General features: G+C 47.8%; 1 pseudogene; it reads right to left on the bottom strand.

Annotated features, from left to right (window-relative positions):
- Window positions 1-1,857: 1,857 nt before the first annotated feature.
- LOC149345746 (uncharacterized) overlaps window positions 1,858-24,817 on the bottom strand; it is a 43,071-nt pseudogene continuing 20,111 nt past the window's right edge.

Genomic DNA, 24,817 nt, shown 5'->3' with positions numbered 1-24,817 from the left:
GTAGCAGGAGCGTTACAGAGGCCGAAAGGTATGACAGTAAACTCGTAGAGGCCGTCAGGGGTCACAAACACGGTTTTGGCACCATCTGCAGCTGCCATTAGGACCTGCCAATAACCAGAGCGAAAATCAAGGGAAGAAAAGAGCTCCGCGCCTTGCAGACAGTCCAGAGTGTCACCAATACGGGGCAGAGGGTAGACGTCTTTGCGTGTGATCTTATTAATGCGGAGGTAATCGACGCAAAATCGAACGGAGCCATCCTTCTTCTTGACGAGGACAACTGGTGAGGCCCAGGGGCTGGTGGAAGGCTGAATAACGCCGCTCTGAAGCATGGTCTATACTTGTTCTTCAATAACTCGTCGTTCAGTGGCGGAAACACGATATGAGCGATGTCGCAGAGGGGCATGGGCGCCGTTATCAATGAGGTGTTCGACAGTCGTCGTGCGCCCCAAAACGCGTTGGTGGCAATCGAAGCAGGAGCGAAATTCCTCAAGAGCACAAGAAGCTGGGTTCGCTGAGTTGGAGGAAGAGTGGCGTCAATAGAGCGGATGAATAGGCCGGTCGACAACAGGGCGGGCGCAGGAGTACGTGTACTGAGGGCGTCCATGGCGACCAGCGGTGGTTCCACGGCAGCGTCAGGGTGTTTGAAAACAGGATTGAAGAGCTGCTCGTTCCGACGCATTCCCCGCGGCGCTAAATGAAGGAGCTTGAAAACGGTTTCAAGACCCCCAATGCGGTGAGGCCGGCGCATAAAGTGAGCAGGGCATAAGGCAGCGGCAGATAAACGCGTCGTAGAAAAGTAGAAGACGGCGTAAAGATGACACTGGCATCGCGAACACATTCACAGGAGCGAGGCACAATCACGGAATTGCGCGCAGGAATATCGGTACTGTCGGCGACAAAAGCTTTCGCAGAAACAGGCCCACCACAAATTTCAGTATCTGGTACGGGATTCGCCAAAGTAGAGAGCGCTGCTTGAGCCCGAGCATAGTCGATGACAGCGTCGTGGAGCGATAGGAACTCCCAGCCTAAGATGATCGAACGCGAACAAGACGGCAGAACAATGAAGTCGACCAAATATAAAACGTCTTCTATGACTACTCGAGCAGTATACGCTGCTAACGGCTGGATGAGGTGCGCACTTGTAGTTCGTAACGACAGGCCAGGAAAGGGCGCCTTCATTTTCCTCCAAGAGCGGCAAAGTGCTGCATCCGTGACAGAAACCGCAGCAACGGTGTCGACAAGCGCCATCACAGATACGCCCTCTAGAAAAACTTCAATGAAATGAGTGGCAGACAAACGAGGCCTTTCACAATTTCTAAGACTACGCAGTTCTCGCCTCAGGAACTGCGGCACCTAGTTTTCCTCTTGAATTGTCGAGGGACGCTGTCGCATCGGAGAGATGGAGCGCCGAAGTGGAGAAGGCGAACGGCCTGCAGAGAAGGCGGTTCGCTAAGGAGACAGAGAGCGGCTTAGGGGCGGCTCAGCAGGAGGCGAATACTGTGGCTGGGGCCAGTAACCTGAGTCTTCAGGAGGTGTTCGTGAGACATTCATGCGCCGACGGAAAAACGCGCTACATGACCTGGCAAGCCGCAGAGGTAGCAGATCGGGCGGTTTTTAGGCGTGCGCCAGGAGTTCCCCAGTTGAGCTGACGGTCGAATGTTATCTGGCGTGCCCCAAGAGGTTCGCAGATGATCAGGCAGTGGAATAAAGGAAGCGGGCTCTCGAAAAGGACCAGGAGGCGGAGCATAGGTGGTCGCGGTCGCGCAACAACCTCCGCATATGTCAGCGGGGCCGCGAGAGGTGTGGGCTGAGGAGCTTGCGGGAGAGCCTCAACGACATGTTCTTGAATGATGTGCCTCAGATTCGGGATATCTGTGGTGATGGCTCTTGCTGGCTTGAAATAAGCGAGAGCTTCCGAGCAACTTCTTCACGGATGAAGCTCTTGATTTTCGGCAGGAGCGATGACTGGGCTCTTGTATCGTTCAGGCGAGCAAGCGAGTCGATACTCGAGGTGTGATAGCGTGTCAGAACCCCCTGCTTGCGTAGTTCGTCGAAGCTCTGACCTAGGGTGACGACTTCCGCGACGGTGCGCAGGTCTCTTGCCAACATGTGAAAGGCGTCGTCATCAATGCCCTTGAGAATATGTCTGATCTTGTCGGCTTCGAACATCTGTGCGTTCACCCTCTTGCGCAGGTCGACGAAATCCTCGATATAGCTCGTGAAGTTCTCTCCTACCTACTGTGACCGTGCACACAAGCGCTGTTTGGCTCGGAGTTTTCTGACAGCGGGGCGGCCAAATACCTCTGAGAAGTTTGCTTTGAAAATGGACCATGATGTTATGTCCGCCTAGTGGTTGCGACACAACAGATTCGCCTCGTAGGTGAGACAGAAAATCTCATTGTTCAGTTTGGTTTCCCCGTCCTACTCATTGTATTCGCTCACCCATTCATACGATGTGAGCCAATCTTCAACATCATGGTCGTCCGTTCTGGTGAAGATAGCGGGATCTCGTTCGCGGAGAGAACCAGCACAGATGACGGCGGGCCGGCTCACTTGTACAGCTTGGTGTTTCGAAGGCATCGTGGTAGAGGGTAGCGTCCGGCTGCGGACTTCCAGGGCGAGAGGATATTACACCGCACCCCCACCAAATATAAGGTGGGTGTGTTCGGTGAAGCTTCTTAACGGGAGCATGGCCAACAGCAGTCCGAGGTCAGCTAGTACAGCCAGAAGCGTGCACCAGGCGGTGGCCCTGCGGCTCGCGCCTATGCCCGTCGTCTTCCTTACAACAGGATCTATCTTCGGAGTATCAGTCTCGACACCGCCCTTATCAACTAAGTGACCAAGAACAATTGCCGGGCGATCACCAATGTCACACTTATTACATTCAAGTACTAAGACTGTCGTTCTAGTGATGTCAAAACGATGGTGAGGCGCCTATCATACTCGCTAAATGTCTTGCGAAATATCACAGCATCATTCAGATAACACAAGCAAATCTCCCAGCTCTTGCCTCACAAAACTGTGTCCATGAATCTTCGAAATGTGGCAGGCGCTTTTCAAAATCGGAAGATCCTGAGGTTAAATCCATAAAGTCGGTCGGGCGTTCTGAATGTCGCCTTTTTTGTCGGTCGGTTGCAGTGGTATATAATAGTAACGTGATATGAAATAAATTAAGGAAAAGCATGACGCTGAGTGAAGTCAGTCGCTGCCATAGTCTGTGCGTCGTAGCGGGTACACAACTGTTTTTCATGCACCTTTTGGACCACTACAGTCTACAGAGAATATTATGGTGTTATCTTTCTTTTTAACAAGAGTAACTGGAGCCGAAAAAGGGCTTGAACATTTCTAGATAACGCCGCAGCGTAGCGTGTAAGCAAGTTCTTTGTAAGTTAGCATAAGCTACGCCGTGAACACGCGGTAACGCTTTTGTAGTATCGCAGGAGAGGATCCTCTGTCGATCACATGATGAAATCGAAAAGCTTTATTGGTGCTCGATGGTCCCTGGGGAAGTCAATAAACACATATGGTATGAAAGCAGTTGCACCAAAATACGGCGCTCGTATGAAGACAGCGGAATTCTTTTCAGCGCAACACATAGAGATACAAGAGCGGCGCTATAAGCATTGGACGAAATGGAGTCCACTGTAGAAAAAAGGTATTTCAGCTGTGTTTGTTTTGGGACTTGTTTGTTCATATTTTCAAGGTGAAATTTATGTCTCGTGCTAAAAAGAGTTACACCTTGTAAATATGGAGCAACTAGCCCCCTATTAAACTTTGCTGAAATGTCGTTTATAGTATAATACGTGTTAATAATAGTCTGAACATCATTCTGCAGCAGTGTGAGTCCTCTCCTCAAGAACATGGCTACTCAGTCGCGTGGCTGAACCTTGTACATTATCTAAGTATGGACAAGTTTCTTGCCACGAGGTAACATGGCTCGCTCTTCCGAGTAGTTTACTGATGACACTGCTGTGCGGCCCATCCTCACTGGAATTATCCAGCGGGGCACCAGGATACTCGTCTTAGCACAGGTAAGTGAAGTATGTTATGTATGTTTCACCATGGTGTCGAAGGCACCGTAATCCGTGCTGAAAGAAAAAAGTAGAAAGAAAGTTTTGAGCCACTCTGCAACGACTGTCGTCGAAGAGAGAAAACGCGCTGAGATACAACGGTGAGTGGTAGGTGAGGACTGACCGAAAACAGTAAAATTCCTCGTCTGTGGATGTCGAGAGTTCCACCACGCTCTTGCAAAAACTCAATACCCAGGACAATAACATGCGTAGAGCAACGGAGCACCGCGAATTCAGCCTTGAACACGTGTCCAGAGACCAGTAGACCTGCGCAATAAATATGAAGCGGAAACAATAATTCTACCCGGACGTTACGGAATATCAAAGAAGTACTGATTCCAAACAATATTTTGCGACCTATAAGATACTTTAACTCGTCAGCGACACTGCGGCGCGGGTTTCCACTCAGCCCATAACGAAAATACTCTGCACTACCACTTCAAGACGGTTCTTTAACATAATAACGGGTTGGTAAGAGCATTGGCAATATCGCTGACCCTGGCACTGCACATATATCGGCGGCACCCGTTAGTTTACCTGCGACAGTGAACGGCGTCGGGGAGAAGGAGAGCATCGAGATCGTTCAGTGACGGGAGCCAGGTTCTGGCCAGAGGAAGGGTGGTCAGTCCATGATCGTGTTTAACGTTGTCCAGGGTTTCGGAAGTATGGGAAACACGATAGATAGGAGCCCTGCGCTGGAGCTGCTTCTGCGCTGCAATGAAGCATGGTAATTGCGTTTCACAAGATCTTGATTACGAGAGTTTTCGTCACCGACTTTTTGGTGAAAGACGCCAAGCGAATCATTATTGAAGGTTCACTGAAAAACGGGGCAGCGAGGGTGGTGACATTTGGTAATTGCCCGATGTTCGTGGGGGATGCGACGTAGCTTTTGAGCTTGAAATGTGCAGCAGTTCTTGGTGGCTAACATCGCACAGGCCAACTTGTTGTTGCTGATCAGAAAACTGTGCACATCCTCTTCAATGCCATTGATAAAGACTGAGAACTGTTTTCGTCCGAAATCTGTGGATTCACTCCTTTCCAGTGTCGAAAGCTCGCCAAAGTATGTCGTCTTCGCCTCGCCAGGCACTTAAGATCTCAGTAGCGAGGTCTGTTCAGTGCATTTCCTTTTTGCCGCGGTATCTCCGAAGCTGTTTCCAATCGCTTCCACGAAGCGGCCCCAACTCGTTAAAGACGTTTCGTGGTTGTCAAACAATGCAAACATTGTATCAGTCAAAAATAAAACAGCATTGGCAAGCTTAAACATTTATTTCCCAATGTTCTAAAGTTGCAAGATGTGAAACTCGACTCTTTATTTCTATTTATAGTGTGCCTGGAGCGAAATTTTTGTTTTCACATACATTATCACAACTTTGGAAAACATTAGAAATGTAATATTAACTGTCGATCGATTGATATGATATATTGGATCTAAGTGCACATATTCTGGGCCTTGTCTATACCAGGGTGTCGAACCGGAACTGAACCCGAACCCGAATCTTCGCCCGGAACCGGAACCGAACCGAACCCATATTTTTTTCGCCATCTTGGAACTGAACCCGAACCGGAGCGATTCAAAGGAACCGTTCCGAACCGGTTCGCGACCCGGTTCAGCCCGACTTTTTTTGCATCCCGGCATACGTCTTGTTTTCCGGCAAAATGAGATGATCTGTCGCATAGATTTACCCACCCGTAGCTGTTTGCGCTGCGAAGTGCGAAAATGGTACCCAGTATACGACAGCAAACTTACAGGAGGTCTGGTGCCTGGGAAGAAGCCTAATATACGCTTCTGTAATGTACTACCGCCAATTATAAACATTTGTACGTCAGGTTTATGTGAAATCTTGAGTTATTACACCTCCCTTTTATATATTTGCGTAAATCTTTAACCAAAATGTTAGGACTGCTATAACTCAATATAGTAATATAGACGCCAAGTTTTGCTTGCGCGCTTTCTTCTTTCAAACAATGCGTTAGGCGTTGGTGTACATGGGGCACTGCGTGGTAGTCACCAACACGTAATAAATAATTTATATTTCAATTTCTTCTTGACCCTGCTTCGGTTTCACCAGCTTAACGATGGCTGTGACGTGTAGTGAAAATAAGGTCGCGTTAGGTGCTATAAAACGGCAATATAACTGCAGATACGTCGTTCGTTGTAATTATATGTCTTGAAGTCGGCGGATTTAAGTGCTACAGTGAGTCAAAACAACGTATCAGCGTTTGTATTAGTTTTCCCGTGCCTCACATGACATAATCTTGAACCCACGTCACAGCCATCATTCGGTTGATGAAACCGAAACAGAATGGGAGAAAAAATTATTTTCTAAATTATTGAGTGGCAGTACGCGAATACCACACGGTGATCCATGTATTCTAATATCTATGGCGTCATTTGAAAGGAGAAAACACGCAATAAAACTGGGTGTCTATAGTCATTTTAGTACCGATCAAGAATGCCTTTCTTTTCTTTGCGTCATTTCCCACAAATAGACGAAATATTAGCGCAGGACCCAACAATGTTGTGATGGTAGTTTTTGAGGAAAGGAAATGGCGCAGTCTGTCTCACTTCTTGATGGACACCTGAACCGCGCCGCAAGAGAGGGAGGAAGGTGGGAGTGAAAGAAAAAAGAGAAACAGGCACAGTAGGGGTGGGCTCCGGAATAATTTCTACCGGCTGGGGATCCTTAAAGAGCAACTGCATAGGTTTTAGAAATCGACGAGCTTAAAAGGGTCGAATGTGTCGAATGTGAAAGGGTCGAAGGGTCGAATGTGGCCTAGCATTTGAAACGGGGATGTAACCACCAATTAAAATTGCGACGGCCTTCAAGCTTCTCCGCAGCGCAAAACTCTAAATGGGGGACGCATTATGATGTCACCGAAAGTATCCGTACATTTCCATTGCATAAGCGCCTGCTTTCAAGGAAAAAAACCAACGCCACCGAAGTCAAAGCCGAACGTTGTTTGGCAGCGTCCAACGGGGCCCGGCAGGGCGTGGCTGACGGCAGCAGTAATTTGAAATCATACCTTCCGTGACATCACACTGAACTTCCCCGCACTCCTCTGTTGCTTTGAGAAGAAGTGCAAACTTTAATCGTCGATTACGTCACTATTTTAAATGGTAGTGCAAAAAACTTAGCACGCTTTACCTACAGCCTATATAGATTTGAATCCTTGAGTATCGCGAAATTAAAAAAAAAAAGTGCTGCAGTTGCCCTTTAACGTGCACTGACATCGCGCAGCACACGGTGCCTTTTGCGTTTCGCCTCCATCGAAACGTGGCCGCCGGGGCCGAGTTCGAACCGGGAACACCGAATAAGTAACCGAGCGCCCTAGCCACTGAGCAACTGCAGCGGGTAGTGCAACATTTACTTTTGTAGGTGCTCATTGTCTTATACAGGAAGTTCTAAATAAAACCCCTCACGTTGGGCCTGTAGGGCAATAAAGAAAAAAAATGGCTCAATGGCTGTGGAGCTCGCCTGCTGATTCCAAAAATGCAAAAACCAGCGTGCACTGTCGCTCGTCGAAAATCCCCAGCTGGTCTCCGTTAACCTGGAGCTCTCCACTACACCGTCTGTCATATAGCACCAATGTCAACTCGACGCATTAAACCCGAGATATTACTACTAGTATTACCAGAAGAAGGATGTACAAATTAGTGCAGCTTCTATTTTTTTTTAGAATCCGCATATTCTTATTTGCGCGCGACGGAAATAAGCAACAAAAGTAGGGTTGACGGCAACGGTGGAGATGTACTAATAAGAAAAAATTAAATACCGGTTACACAAAAGGGCAATGCGGAAACGCATGCGCTCGCTGGCATGCGATAGTGATTACGCCCAGAAAGATGCTACTGCGATGAAATGTAACTGCGATGTAGTGATTTCGTTATGCCGATTCGCTGAAATCGTTCTGCTTCTAAGAAAAAATTGATGCCAGTCGCCAGCGCACGGCTCCATCGCGCGGCTCCATCCGCTGTTCTCGCACTGCTCGATCTTGAATTCTCTGTCTGGCGACTTATATCTACTTCTCACAGTCGTACTTCCCGTTCTTAGTGTCTGACACGACAGGTTTATGATTGTTGGCGTTTTTTTCGTAGTACGCTTGGGCGACTGTGGATCCTTCACAACAATCTGCCTCGGCTATATCGGGTACAGGTGGGTGATGGGGGGTGGGGAGGTGTGTGAAAGTTTTTGAAGGTGCGTTTTTACCAGCGAATGCCCTGATGTGCGCCCACCGGAGTGTGCATCAAGGATGGAGGCTGCACACACGCAGCGCGGTTATTTTTGGGAAAGCACGCTATACTGCGCAGTAAAAAGAACAACTAAAAGAGTATGCATAGTGTAACCTCTGACTCCGAGCAGGATTCGTACTAATGGCGGCGCAACAGAAAACTCTGTTTACAGATGCTTTAGGCTATTCGGCTATCTTGTAGGCTTCTTTCTTTGGTTGTTGCATGGAATATTTGGAACCTTTCTGACCCTCCTCATGCCATACTTGACCGCGTCGAATTCAGCTATTTCGGCATAAGGCCTGATGCCACCATAACTCCCTGCCTCCGCCCGCACATGAAAATTCCATATGGTGCACACGTCAGGAAAGGGGAACCAGTCAGGAGGTTGAACTTGCGCACCATATTCCTCCTGCGTTAAAGTGCACTGTTGTCTTAACAGCGACCTCGTGGAACACGGCGGTTGCGCTTCCTATGAACACGAAGAGTTCGCACGGAATTCCGGAGTTTTTCATCGCAGACATAAATGTTAACAGTGAAATGTATGATGTCAACGGCTTTTTTAAGAGACTGCTTAAGTATGTCCCAAAATAATACAGCATCACGACAAAAATGTCATTTTACTGCTGAAATTGTTTCTCGTTGCTCGCACAGGTAGAAATGCACTGACCACGGCACAAACGCCCCTTTGGCCCGAAGGTACGTCCTAACATGTAAGGTCCATGTCGGAAGGGTGAAAAAGGTTTTTGTGGCCGATTCAAACTACAGTCGAGTCCACTTATAACGAACCTGACGGTCACGCGAGTTCCATTCGTTATATGTGATGTTCGTAGCAAGTGGATTCTTCGTACAGCAGCCAAAATTCTAAGGCTGCTAAAAGTGGCAATTATTTCTTATAAAGCTCCGTTATGCGTACTTGTGCAAAGCAGAGCTTATCGCGATCTTTCCAGGCTATATCGGGCGGCCATTTAATCCTCGTCGAGACCTTGCTGCCAACTGTCAAATTAAGGGACGGGGTATAACTAATCATGGATGAAGAGTGCATGGCAACTGGTGGCAGGTCGGCCACATAAATGAGATTCCTGGCAGTAGGGAAAGCTCCCACTTGTTGTTCAACTTCTCCGTCAGAACAGGCGCTTCTGCGATTTTGTGGTCCGCAGGAACTTATTTATCCGAGGAAACATCCGGTCGGCCTTGGATCAATGAACCGTTGCCAGAAATCTGCAAGCATCTGGTCACGCGTGTTTTCGAGCTTCTTCTGTCGTTCCTGGGCTGATCCAGCGACGAAGTAGCGCAGCGCTTGTGGCGCAGAACGCATCCGTCGCACTGTCCGCTATATGACAATGCGTTCAGTCGGTAGCGGCGCAAAAGATGGAGACGACTGAGTAGGCTATGCATACCACGTGAATGGCATAGCCAGCATGGATTTCAGAATTATCTAATCCCTGCTGTTAGTTTATCCGCGACCATGGCCAGTAGCTTCGATTTTGACGATGCCCCTTTCTCACGCGCACCGCGCTTCTTCTACTCGGGATGCTTTGCCGAGCTGGCGAACGCGTAGGCAATGATTGCCCTCGTTGGCCATCGACGCGAGTTTGCCCGGCGGTTACTTACTATTTCAATAGAGAATTATAGCATATCGTTACCGTGGTCACTTTAGCGCTTACAATGTTACCGGACGCCGGACTTTCCAGTTAGCGCTGCGCACAGCAGCGCCGCCTTTTAATTCCATTTCTGGTTTGTCATCTTCTTTCCGAAGCGGTGTGTTGAAGGTTGAGAGGCTTGGTTTTGTTTATGGGGTATAACGTCCCAAAGCGACTGAGGCTATGAGAGACGCCGTAGTGAAGGGCTCCGGAAATTTCGAGCACCTGGGGTTCTTTAACGTGCACTGACATCGCACAGTACACGGGCCTCTAGAATTTCGCCCCAATAGAAATTCAACCGCCGCGGCCGGGATCGAACCCGCGTCTTTCGGGTCAGCAGTCGAGCACCATAACCACTGAGCCACCGCGGCGGCTGAGGATGAGACGCGCTATTTCATCTGCGGGCTTAGCGGAAGAACGACCTCTACAACCTCAGGTTAGTCAACCACACCACCTCGTTCGCTATAACCGAGTGATGTGGCCAGAGTTCGCTGTATCTACGACGAATTTCCGTTGCCCTTGTGCATATTTTCGCGGTGGCATCACACCCGGTCGTAATAAGTGAGCGTTCGTTATATCTGCGGCCATTAAAGTGGGCTCCACAATACATCCGCTGACTCCGCTTTAATACACTAGTATGCAGAAAGTCCAGGTAAGGCTGTAGATGTACAGGTAGAGGAAGTAATGACCGATCGCAACATTTGTCATCTGCCTTGTGGAGTGGCCGTACAGGTAACTAAAAATTCAGGGGGCACTTTGACTGTATAAAGTGCGTAGAGGCGAAAGCGTTCGCCGCACCACTTTCGCTGCTTCTGTGGCACTGGTGGCGTCACATATAATTGAATACTAATTACTAAGTGATGACAAATCACTAATTATTGTTTAATTACTTATTAATGCCTGAATACTAATTAACTGCTAATTAATGACGCTTAAGCTTCGCCTTTAGGAGTGGAACGCGACAGCGTGTTGTAGTGCTACCAGGGAGTCCACGGAACGCCACCACCCGTTCGGCGCGATGCCTTGCCCTTTTAACGCAACGCTTTTTGAGGAAAGGAAATGGCGCAGTAATTCTCTGTCATCTCGGTGGAGACCTGAACCGCACCGTAGAGGAAGGGAGGAAGTGGGAGTGAAAGGATACAAAGAGGGCCCGTAATGAAGAAAATGAAAATTGTATTTGAGGAACTTAAATTACGCAGTAACTCTCTCCCATATCTCGGTGGACACCCGTCAAAATTCAGGGGGGGGGGGGGGGGGCACTTTTTTGATCGAAAGTGTGGTGACTGATGTGTGGTTAAGATGTTAAGCTACGACTCTAAGAGTGGAACGCGACAGCGTCTTGCAACGCTGCCAGGGAGTCCATAGAACGCCATCGCCCATTCGGTTCTACGCCTCGCTCGTCGGTAAATTGGTTTTTGAGGAAAGGAAATGTATCTGTCTCTCATATCTCGGTGGACACCTAAACCTCGCCGGAAGCTAAGGGAGGAGGATGGGAGTGAGCGAAGATACCGTATTCACTAGACGCGCCTTTGTTCATTCCAATCCTGCGAGCTGGCATGGCGGAGTGGATAGCATGCTCGTCTCGCACGCCGAAGACCGGGGTTCGATTCCCGTGCTCGACGAATTTCCTACTCGGTTTTATTTATTTATATGGCCTGACTAGAAAAGTTGATTAGGCTAATTGGGTAATTAAGCAATTAACTAAGCTCAGTCCCACTTACTTGGAGCATCACTATACGATCCCTTCAATTGGTTGCATGGTTACTAGCCAAAGTACAATTGGCCCCGTGTGAAATTCGCGTACTGTGACGTCACGACCGTTTCGACCAATTGAAAAGCGTGACATTTCTGTCGACAACTGCTGCTTACAACGATGAGACATTAAAGGCTTTCGCCTTAAAAGGGAATAGTGAGAAAACCGAATGAGTCAGCACTCGCGAGCACGTCCAGAAAAGACAGGCGCGCACTTAGTCACCTACCTATTAAGCACAGCTGCCAGAAAGGGGTTGTTTGTAGTTTTGAAAACAAATGCTTGAAACAAGTTGGTGCACAAAAGGTGCACGCCAGATTAACCACTCTTTATCACTCTATCAAGGGCGCAAAAACTTCTGTTGACGCAAAGGTTGCCTTTGATAGCGCCCCAGGAAAAGTCCCAAACATTCTATCACAAACAAATTTCTTACTTTATTGTAGTGAGAAGCCACGATTAGCTGATAGGGGCTTGGGATATATAACGTGAGTGACAAAGGCGATGTCGAATAGGTGATTTCAATGAAATATGTTTGATAAGTTCTGGATGTGAGGGAGAGCCAGTGCTCCTAGGAGGCTCTCGCTGGGTGGGGGCAGGCAGTGGAGGGATTCTCGAACATTTTCTTACCATGTAGTAAAGGAGGGGGGCGGGGGACTGCAAGTCGGATTCGGGGTGACGGAAAGGTATATGTCTGTATGTATACGTGCTGATATATGACAGCTTCTTTTCTCAGTAGTGCCCGGGAACGTAGAGGGTGCGTGCGGCGGCAATTTTGGGGCCCGGTAAGTACACTGCGTACGAGAAAATCCCAACTGACTAAAGCTTCAAGGGAGACCTATTACTTGTGTTACGGGGTCTCCCAAACTGCTCAAGCAGGAGAGTCTTGTAGATGCAAAATCCATCTGCTTTTCGTGTTGCACCTCATAAGGTGGATTATAGCGTATATACATAGCCGATTTTTTTTTACATTTTGAGTTCATTTCACTTTGCGGCTCTTGCGGTAAATTCGTCTTTTTGCTGCGGACAATAAATAAAATGGGTAAAGTTAGAACATCTCGCATTATACAATTTTTTCATGCTCAAGTAAAGCAGTAAACACGACAAAAGGAAGACGGGAGACGACATGAGCGCTGACTAACAACTAGTTATTTCATTCTGGGAAAAGTATATAAAGGCGCCGGACACAGGGAACAACCCCCAAAAGCAGAACGAAGGTTAAAACGTAATAACCATACTGCGCATGCACATCACAGTCGAGTCGTGACGTCTTTTTCAACGAAATTCGAAGAGTATCTTCCATAGTAGACGGCACTCCCCTATCTCCTGGACCTCACACACTGCCAAGAGAGCTTGACTCCTTATCTACCAAACTGATACATGGTGAAGCAACACACTCATCCGCTTCCTTCCTGATCCCATTAGCCTCGACCAACTCCCTACAAATGCAAACAGGGTTATTAACCAGGACACTTGTCTTACCTACTGGGGGAAGCAATCGTTGCACTCGCTGCAATGCAAAGCCAAGTTGTACGACACCGCTACTTTTTTCAGCCATCTGTGATGTTCGAACAAATACTCATTGCTTCCCCACTTAGAAAGACAAGTCTCCTGTTTAATCACGCTGATTGAATTTGTAGGGAGATGGTGGAGGCCTTTATGTTCAGGAAGGAAGCAGATGAGCGTGTTGCTTCACCATCCATCAATTTCGTAGATAAGGAGTCAGGTTTTCTTGGCAACTGCGTAAGGTCCAGGAGATAGGGGAGTGCCGTCTACTATGGAATATAGTCTTCGAATTTCGTTCAAAAAGATGTCATGGCTCGACTATGATGTGCATGCGCAGTATGGTTTTTTAGTTTTAATCTTTGCTCTTCTGTTTTTTGGAGTGTTCACTGTGTCCTGCGCCTTCATATACTTTTCCCAGAATGTAATAACTAGTTGTTAGTCAGCGTCTGTGTCGTCTCCAGACTTCCTTATGTCCTGTTTACTGCGCTGCTTAAGCATGACCCCAAGCAGCGCAGATAACTGGCCCAATATTGGAAATGTATTGGCGAAGGCCGGCCCTACAAAGGACCACAGTGAAGCCATCACTCTCCAATACTGGGCCGATTACCTGCGCTGCTTGGGAACCCTTACCAACTAGCCCAGTTTTATGTTCTCGTGAACAAATCTTTGAATTTTTTTATTTTGTATAGCGATATGCAAGAAAAAAGAAAACGCATAGCAAGGTTGACTGAAACCCATTTACGTTCTAATTTTTTTTTTGTCCTGAACCCGTTTGAACCGGTTCGAGACGGTCCGAACCGGTTCGAACCGGAACGGAATGGCCCTCTGGAGCCGAACCCGGAACTGAACCCGAAAGGCGTGAACCCGAACCTGAACCGAACCCGAAATAATGGCGGTTCGACACCCTGGTCTATACCAAGTATTTTGAGAGTGCTTTTGGAGGAAACAAAAATAGAAATTGACCAAACTCTAGCTAACCTATCTGTGCTGTGAAAAGCATTGCTGAAGAAATGCTTTCATGCCCTGCCACGGCTTCTGAGGCATCGAATGCGAAAATACCATCACGGTGAATGAACAGAATATTCCCGCAAAGCGGTTTTCTCCGTAATTTTTGAAGGCATTCAGGCATACAAGAGGTTGTCTTCTGTATATAGACTATGCATATTAGAAATGCAAATGTTCTAGAAGTTTTCAAATGTGGCCATGTTTTTTACGGTGACCTCATAAATTCCGTGGTGATGACAATCACCACGGACAAAGGCTCACCACCCGCTGGTAGGTGGTGAGCCTTTTAAAGGCTCCCTGCCGCAGCAAAGCCCGTGTCATCGTGGGCGGCGTTGATCGTGAGGAAAAAATCCCATAATCATTAATAAATAAAACCGAGTGGGAAATTGGTCGGGTTGGGGAACAGAAACAGGGCCGCCAGAGTGCGCTCCGCCTTGACAGCTCGATTGTTTGGAATGAACAAAGGCGCGTCTAGTGAATACGATGTTGTCTTAGGATGGAGCTCTAGAGACATACGAGGTCTGTTAGAAAAGTATCCGACTTTATTTTTTTTTGCGAACACCTGATGGATATGAGACAAGCGCGCTTGCATCAGGTGACCTTGAACCTTCATGCGCATGCATTAATTGTTTCCCGCCTGCCGATAGCGTCAGTCGTTGGGAAACAGCGTTTGAGTGAGGCAGTGTGCAGTGCTCTCGTCGGTTTTTTATTGCAAGGAAAATGGCGGAGTGGAAGGAGCAGCGCTACTGCAACAAATTTTGCCATAAACTTGGCGACAGCCGAGTGGAAACCATTCGAAATATTCAGACGGCTTTCGGTGAAGATGCTATGAGCAGCGCACAGTTTAAGCAGTGTTACAATTGTTTTAAAGATCGCCGCACATCGGTGGAGAACGAGCCACGCTCCAATCGGCCATCAACATGCCAAAATGGCCAGGTCATTGCCGAACTGAACGCTATGGTGATGCGGGACTTTCGCGTGACTATCCGAGAAATTGAGGAAGGGGTGGACATGAGCAATTTCTCCCCATATGCCATTATCACCGAAGATTTGGCCATGGAGAGAGTTGCGGCGAAATTCGTGCCGAAGCTGCTCCCGGTGGAGCAAAAGCAGCTTCGTGTTGAAGTCTCACAGGACATGCTGGATTCCGCAAACAGTGACCCCGACTTCATCAACATCATAATCACTAGTGACGAGTCTTGGGTGTACAGGTACGACCCGGAAACCAGATCCCAGTCGTCAGAGTGGAAGCATTCCACGTCACCAAGACTTAAGAAGGCCCGCCAATTGCGCAGCAATGTGAAAGTCATGCTGACTGCTTTCTTTGACACCCTCTGTGTGTCAGACCACCAGTACGCACTCTACAGGGTCAAACAATGACCAAAGAGTACTACAGGGATGTCCTCCGTTGCCTACGTGATGCTGTGCGGCGCAAGAACCCGGAGCTGAGGTCAACAGGAAAGTGGCGCACCCATCACGACAATGCTCCTGCACATTCCTAGCACTCGAATCAGATTTTTTGGTGAAAAACCCGACTCCTGTAGTTCAACAGACTCCTTACTGTCCTGATATGGCCCCTGCGATTTCTGGCTGGTTCCCAGAATCAAAAGGCCATTGAAAGGAGCGCGATTTCAGACAAGGAAGAACATTATGGCTGCAACGACAGCTGAGCTAAACTCCATTCCGAAAAGGGCCTTTTCGGAATACTTCCCACAATGGCAGCACCGCTGGGAGAAGTGTGTCTAGTCCCAAGTAGACTACTTTAAAGATGACTAGGTTTGCAACGCTCCAGTTATGCAAGTTTTTTTTCAACGGCCAAAGGTCGGATACTTTTCTAACAGACCTCGTATACTATGCTCTATATAAGTAATTATAAGCATGGAAATTGCTGGAGTCGCAGTTAAAAGACTCGCAAAGTACGTTTCCACTACTTTTCCTCTACGTTTGGCGCGCACGTAGTGCCATCAGGTGGCGCCCACTAAAGCCACCCCTCCTCCTGCTCCTCGCAATGGACGCCACTGCCCCAGCAGATAGCGCGCACCTGCAGCGCCTCCCGCTCGTGTCATTCTGGGGCAGTGGGGCTGTGCGGGTGCGAAGGAATCAGGTGGTGTGCGGCGAACAACGCAGCGCACATCTACGGCTCGTTTACCACGAAGCGGACAATCCCAAATTTGTCGAGAGGGCTGTGGCGTCACACTTTGAGCAGCAGAATCTAAACCTGAAGAAACATTTGTTAAATAGTGCTTCTGGGGCCGCACAAGGGCTCGAAACTTGATTGCAAAGTAACTGTAAATATTAGGGTAATTAAAATAGGGTAATTCAATGGGAATGGAACGCCTCACCCATAGGTAGCGACCCAGACACGTTACCACTGAGCCATCACAGCACGTTCGTTCTAGTTGCCTTATTAGAAGACATGTGCCTCTTGTCCTATATTGTACGGATCCTCGAAGTGGCATGCAAACAGTACCCTGATTGCTCAATGGACCCCAACTAGCCCAACTTTCTGCTTTACCTAATTCTACTCCATCATACCCTTAACGCGGAGCTCGTGTCCCCCAAATTTTATTATCTGTTTTACAGCCAACTCTGACCAATATCACAGGAGCGTTGCTATATGGTGGTGTAATTTATTAGTATATGAGCACTAATCCGATGGGTGCTAACCACCCCGGGCAGTAGCACCCATGGGATTGGTGCGCCGGGGTTTTTCTCGGGTTTTAACCCCGAGCAAATTTGTCCGTTGTCTGTAGCGTTGTTTGTACGCCGCTGCCCTAGCGCGAGTGCTCTGCCACGCAGTACTGCAAGCTCATCGTCTTCTACGCCGCACAAATCTCTGGTTTCGCACTGCTTCGATTGTAGTAAACATTGCCGGTATGTTTTGCGTCAACTGCTTGTTTTTAATACGTCCTTGCTGCTAATGTTCATTTATAAACTATACCACTTGAGTCGGCCTTTAAAGCACCCGATTTGTGGCTCCAGCATTGCTTGGTTTGTTATAAACATTTAAGTCAGGCAATCAGTATTTCACTTCGCTAGTTCAATTCTTTATGACTGGTACTAGTTTTATGGCAATGGAAATAATATGGCTATCCGTACGGATTTCTATATTGTAAACCCCAATAAATGCTGGGAAAGTGAACCTTCTGTGCCCTTAGAAAGCTTCGTGGTCACGATCTTCTTTTGGCGTTATTGATTCAGATTCATTTCAGTTTTCACCCATCGAAATGCACGCTGTAATGCACTATCGAATGCACATTTGTTTTAAAGTTATGCATCTTTCTAAGCGTCTTTTGAAAACAAATGTTATCGCAGGCAGTGGTACAATGCGGATTAAAACCTCGAGAATGGCTGTAGTTTTTTCCCTTCAGCTGTGTCAAACGCACGATGCTCCGGGAGCCCTCTTAGCTCCCTCGTTAACAAACTCACAACAATAATTTTATGCTTAGAACTTCTGCTTTCAAGTTGATTTATTTTATTTTCCTTAAAATATGTCCCATTTTTCACGCACTGGCAGCGTTACGGAAGGTTCCAGCTTCCTGATGCTAGATTATGGATGGTAAGCTGATTTGATGAGGAAAACCTGTCTGCCTTAAGTTGTGGTTGGAAGACGTCGAGAATCGCCTGACTTCAGAGGTGCCCTTAACTGTTTAGAAGTTTATTTGATATTCATATCACAACTGAAATTATGAGAACACACTAGTACAGCACAATAAGGATCCCTGTATAGAAATGCGGAGAGATGAGATAACAAATAAAATTATATACAATGGGCTCTTATGTATGTATAATGAAATAAAATTACATTCATATATACAACCGAGGCGTGCATAAAGTTTTTTTTTTAAATTTATGCATATATGTGCTGTGAAGCTTTGTATTGTTGTTGACACATGATTAAACTAAGAGAACGGCAAACAGTGAGCGGGGTTACCCTTTATTTTGCTCTAAACATGTGATGAGGTTAAAAGAACTATGTCGGCCTAGCATAACCCCGACATGTCTCTCAAATACGGACACGAAAGGGCATGACCAACGGCCATGGAAGGCATGGCCCAGGGAAGAAAAAGCTCTTACGTAAGCAAGTACAGTAGCCCCCTACGAATGCGCTCCATGATCTGAAATTGCACACTCCGGCGGCGACTCGAGGCAACAGCACTCACAGCGATTGCACCAGAGCACGAAAGCCCCCAGGACTATCAACAGTCGCGCAAATCGGCCACTAGGGCAACGACTTTTTGCTGTAAACCGGTTAACTCCAATTCCTCGAAAGCCCACGGACAATTTTTCTTTAACTGCGAAGTTTCTGAGAAAGCTGTATAGCTTTCCTTTGTAGCCGTATGGCTGCGCTCGGGTGGATGTCAGTGAGGAATTACTCCCTTATTACAAATCTACTCCACCTTGGGGGATTCCCCTAAAACATTTGACCAACACAGTTCCCACTTCGAGTTATTGATCAATTCGCTCTCGCCCTACCATAAGCTTGCCGTCCCGGTTAGCTCAGTTGGTAGAGCGACTGCTCCGGTGAAGCGGTGGTCCCGGGTTCGAACCCCGGACCAGTACGAATTTTTCTTTAACTGCGAAGTTTCTGAGAAAGCTGTATAGCTTTCCTTTGTAGCCGTATGGCTGCGCTCGGGTGGGTGTCAGTGAGGAATTACTCCCTTATTACAAATCTACTCCACCTTGGGGGATTCCCCTAAAACATTTGATTTCCAGATGCAGTTGCATCCCCCCTTGGGTCGATGGAACTGTACCACCAGGCCTGAGGTGCGGCCTGATCTCGGTGACTAGAACCGAAAACGCACTTCCTCACCACAGCAGGATTTGGCCACCCTGGTGTAGTACGTGGCCGCAACCTTCTATGAACAAACCAAATAAGCCTCGGCCCTCAGTCCCCAGCAGCTGCGGAGCAACTCACGGACTTGTAGATCCCAGCGTAGTCATATTCTTGGAGTCGTAGCGACCAACGACCGAGGCGGCCGATAGGATCCTTCAGAGAAGAAAGCCAGCACAGTGCGTGATGATGTCAGAACTGTGAATGGCCTGCCATATTTATTTATTTATTTATTTATTTATACAGAATACCCCTAAAAGCCCTCGAGAGGGTATTACATAGGGGGGGGGGGGGGCACAGGCAATTCAACAGAATAAAACAAAACCACAAATATAAAACAAACAACAAAAGTACAAATAAGACACTTTGGATGACATAAGTAAGCAAAAGAATCAATCAAAAACATAAGTAACATAAGTAAGCTAAAGAATCAAAAGAATGGCAGCGCGGCAAAGAACGAAGATTACTGCAGTATTAAAATGATACAAACAGAACACTAGTACAATGAATCTTTTTAGTAACAAACCCTGCAAAAAAAAGGAAGCCATGAACAAATAAAATAACAATGTATGCGAAGAGTTAAGCAGTAGTTATTGAAGATATAAGTTTAAAATATTTATCAGGATCAGTGGTGGTTGCGATATGTGAAGGCAGAGTGTTCCAGTCAGATATTGTGCGTGGTAAGAATGAATGCGCATAGATAAATGTTCGGCACGTGGAACGTCTAACTTTAAAGGGATGATCGCGGCGGTCAAAAATCGAAGGAGGCAAAGAAAAAAAGTCGTTATGAAGTGATGGATGATGATAAAGTTTATGAAAAAGTGATAGTCGTGCAATTTTACGGCGGAGACATAAATCCTGGAGACCTGCGCGTTTCTTTAAGGCTGTGATGCTGGTGTTACGTGAATAATCGGAGTAAATAAAACGAACGGCGCGGTTCTGCAATGACTCAATGTTATTTATTAGGTGAGATTGGTAAGGGTCCCAAATAGCCGAGGCATATTCAATTTTAGGTCGAATTAGAGTGGTATAGGCATGAGCACGGAGGTGAAGAGGAGCATGCTTTAGGTTATGTTTTAAGAGACCTAATGACCGATTAGCAGATGCAAGCATAAGGTTAATATGGTGGTTCCATGCTAAGTCTGAATGAAGGTGAAGTCCTAAGTACTTATACGTAGTGACTAGCTCGAGTGAGCTATTATTTAAGGAGTATGCTGTTTGAATTCGAGACATTCGGTTAGTAAAAGACATCAATTTAGTTTTTGAATGATTAAGTTGCATAAGCCAGGTTGAGCACCATGCTGTTACTGAATCCAGGTCAGATTGAAGGGATTGGCAATCGGTGTTAGAATAAATTTTGCGATAAATTACACAATCATCAGCAAAAAGTCTGATATGGGAAGAAATGGAATCCGGTAAATCGTTGATAAATATTAGGAAAAGTAAGGGGCCAAGCACACTTCCTTGTGGGACGCCAGAGTGTACTTGGCTGAAAGATGAATTGTGGTTATTGACAGTTGCAAATTGAGCCCTGGAAAAGAGAAAATCTTTAACCCATGCAGGTAGGGTCGAAATTTGCCAACAGCTCAGACGAGGGCTGAGCACTCTCGTTCGGTAATAGAGTAGTTCTTCTCTGAAGGGGATAGGAGGCGGCTGGCATAGGCAATTACACGATGTGTGCCGGATTAACGCTGGGAAAGGATTGTCTCGATGCCATGGCCACTAGCATCTGTGCGGACTTCCGTAGGAGCTGACACATTAAAGTGTCCCAAGACCGGTGCAGTGGTAAGCTTTCTTAAAAGGTGGGCAAAGGCTCGGTCTTGGGGGACCCCCAGAAAAAACTGACATCCTTTTTAAGATCTGTGAGCGGCTGAGCAATTTCGGCAAAATCTTGAATGAATCTACGAAAGTAGGAGCAAAGACACAAAAACTTCGGACGTTATTGCTCGAACGGGGTACCGGGAAGTCCTTTACTGCTCGGATCTTGTCAGGATCGGGGCAAACCCCCGTAGCATCGACGACGTGGCCTATTATATTGAGCTGACGACGCGCGAAACGGCATTTTGAAGAGTTGAGCTGTAGCCCGGCATGGTGGAAGAGGGAAAGAGCAAGTGAAAGGTGGCCCATATGGAGCGAAAAAGTGGGAGAAAACACAATTACATCGTATAAATATCACAGACAAGTGGGCCACATAAATCCTAGCAGTAAAGAGTCCATCATGCGCTTGAAAGTGGCTGGGGCGTTACGTAAGCCGAAAGGCATAACCTTAAACTGATATAAACCACCACCAGTAACAAACGCAGTCTTCTCCCGCTCCTGGCAATCCACAGCAATTTTATAATAGCCAGACCGTAGGTCTATGGAACAGAGGAATTTGCCTCCGTAGAGGCAATCTAAGGCTTCATCGATTCCAGGAAGCGAATAGACACCTTTTTTAGTGATCGAATTCAGGTGACGGTAATCCACAGAGAAGCGCCACGAGCCATCTTTTTTCTTGACCAAGACGACGGACGAAGCCCAAGGACTGTGAGAGGGCGCAATGATGTTCTTCTCCAGCATTTTTTCCACTTCCGCCTGGATTTCCTGTCGTTCTGCATGGGAGACGCGGTATGGTCGGCGGCGGATAGGAGGAGCGTCGCCGGTGTCAATGCGGTGCGTAACGGTAAGAGCTTGGCCGAGTGCGCTGTTATGGAGGTCGAACATGTCGGAATAGGACTCGCGAAGCGCACGCACCAGACAATATTGGGCAGGGAGCAAATCGGAGGGCATCATTGCCGTGATCACGTCAGTCGAAGTAGAATCGTGAACAGGGTCTGCAGGAGCTGAGGCATGGGCAGTGTCCAATGGGGCAACTTGGCAGGAGCGAATAGGTGAGAACGCTGCCACGCATATGCCAGGTGGAAGCACTTCGGCTGAATAGTTGAAATTGATTAGCGGTAGTGACACACTGTTTCCCTTGATTGTAGCGACAGTATGGGGCAGTGCAATGCTGAGGTGCAGCAAGACATCTGAAATAGGGGCAACTAAGTAGTCTTCAATAAAACTTGGGTTGGACCTAGTTGGTACATGATGTTGTGAAGGTGTGGGTTGCGCAACGACAGGAGGGACCACAAAGAAAAGACACAGAGACACACACAAGCGCTTGTGTGTGTCTCTGTGTCTTTTCTTCGTGGTCCGTCCCGTGATTTCGCAACCCACACCTTCACAACTAAGTAGTCACCATCGGCGACTGATGAGGTAGGACGTAGGGCAAGGAATGAGGCGGCTAGTGAAGGCAGAGAAACTTGGTCCGGCGAATACAGTCGTGGAGAATGCAAGGGTTCAGGATCGATGGTTGGGAGATCGAGGTGCAGGACGCCTTGCGAGCAGTCTATCAGGGCGGAGCGTTCTGATAGGAAATCGAGGTCGAGAATGAGGTCATCAGCACAAGGGTTCAAAACATTGAACACCGGAAGGTCATGGCCAGCAACACTAACGCGTGCAGTGCAGAGTCCGTTTACACTAACTGTTCCGACGTCCGCGACACGCACCCGAGACCGAGCCGGCGTGAGAACTTTACGAAAACGACGACGAAGGTTCGCATTCATGACAGAGATATGCGCTACAGTGTCGACAAGCGCACTCACGGGGACACCATCAACACAAACGTCTAGTTGGTTCAAGTGCGAGGTCTGTAGAGGATTTGTGGGCCTGGTCGTGGATGCAGAGTCATCTCCGGGAGCTGCATCAGCTAGTTTTCCAAGTCGGAGCGGTCGTGCGAGGCTGTAGCTCAGGATCGAGGGGGCTGCGGGGAACGGAAACGACGGCCTCGTGGAGATGGAGAACGGGAAGAATGACGTGGTCGGGAGCTGGCGAGATCGTTGGCCGAATCTGATTGGCCAGGAGGTGGTCGGGGCGGGAAATGGCGGGGCATATCTGAACGTTTGTCATAAGAAACCTCGGTGCGAGGAGTCGGAAACCATATATTGCGGCAGTGGCGGGAAATGTGGCCGACACAGGAACAGTTTAAACATATTGGGCGATCATCGGGCGTCCGCCACTTTGCTAGATTTCGGTAGCGACGAAAGTATGGAGCCCTGGGACGGAAAACATTCCTGCTTGGTGGCCGGACGCTGGAGTTTCCGATGGAACAGATAGCAGGGGAGAGATCCCAATTTGCAAGTTCCTCTCGCATGACGGCGTGAATAAGGGACACATCAGGCAAGGGTTTACTGGGGATGGTAGGTTGGGGGGCCGAAGAGGCGCAGGCCTCCATTTCGCGGCGAACGATCCGGGTGACTGTGTCGGTGATGTTGAGAGGCAAAGAGGGAGGTGTGCTAGTTGGTGGTTGCTACAAAACACACGAAGATGTGGCGGCAGTATGGGGAAGTCGTTGGAAATGTGGAAATATGCGCCGGCTCTTTACTTGCTAGAAGAGACGGCACTCCTTAATAAGGGCATCCACGGTATCGCACCCTTTGCAGAGAAGCGAATGGAAAGCGTCGTCCGCAATCATTTTTAGGATGTGGCCCACGTTTTTGGATTCCGACATGGCGGCGTCAACCTGGTGACATAAGTCAAGCACGTCTTGTACGTACGTGATGCAACTTTCACTAGAGAACTCCGCACGCGACTCAAGGTGTTTTTGGGCTGCGAGGTTCGAAGGATCTGGAGGTCCGAAGAGAGCGCGAAGCTTTGCTTTGAAAATGTCCCAACTCTTTAATTCGTCTTCATGGGTGTCGTACCATTGCTTTGCTGTGCTAGACAAATAGAAAATGACGTTTGCCAGCATGACGGTGGGGTCCCACCTGTTATGGGTGCTGACACCTTCGTACATCGAGATCCATCTGTCGACATTTTCAGTTGAGGCACCGGAAAAGATGTCAGGGTCACGGGGATGAGCCATGACCATGAATGTAGTGGCAGTGGGACTTGACGATTCGCCAGGCTGCGTCATTGTAGCGGTCCCGGTGTAGCGACCGCTGCGAAGCTCCGTGGTGTAATAGGCCAGAACGAGGGGAAGGGGAAAGTCCTCACCTCCACCAAGATGTTACGTGCAGGAGGCGTACACACCACGCAAAACACTGGTACACTCGCGCCGATCACAACGCAAGCACAGGGCGCACCGGATGCCAAAACACTGGCCACTGCACAGGCCCCAACACGCGCCAAGCGCCCTCTCACTTCGTCCGCCTCATCTTCTATGAGTCAACCCGTAGCAATATGTTCTGGACACAAGGCTTCCGGACCCCAGCTGCCGCATAGAGGTATTCTGCTCGGCTCAATGATCGGCTTATGCTATGTCTGGTACAATAAAGTTATGAGACTTTTATTTAACCCTATAAATCCATATTAGAGAGATCAGCCAGGATGTGTTTGGATACCCATCCGTAGTTACATTTAGAGCGCTGCTGGAACACTTTGAACATATCGAGTTCAAAAAAGGAATTATGTATAAATATATTTCTTGACATGTAGAAATACGATTCGCTGCAAACTTCACAATTCAAAGGCATCTTTGTCTTTTTGTTTTGAATGCAGAAAAATTCCTCCGCGGAAATGCAGAGTTTGTTGTTAAAACATCAACTTTTCACTAAGCCTTAGATCACGTTTAGTTTCAGACGGCTGGCAGGAGAATTGCCGTATTTTTATGTGCGTTTAACATAAGAACTATACATGAGATGGGTTCATAGACGCTCAAACTGTTTATCAACGCCCGCTTTTTGCAGCAGCTGGTGAGCGTTCCGGCGAAAAGAAATGAGGTACGACTTGCGGGACGCTCCTTCTTAAAAGGAACGGCTCATG

This window comes from Amblyomma mixtum, chromosome 4, assembly GCF_055824585.1.
Source record: "Amblyomma mixtum isolate Tamu chromosome 4, ASM5582458v1, whole genome shotgun sequence".
Taxonomy (NCBI): Eukaryota; Metazoa; Arthropoda; class Arachnida; order Ixodida; family Ixodidae; genus Amblyomma; species Amblyomma mixtum.
This window is presented reverse-complemented; position numbering and strand designations above follow the sequence as displayed.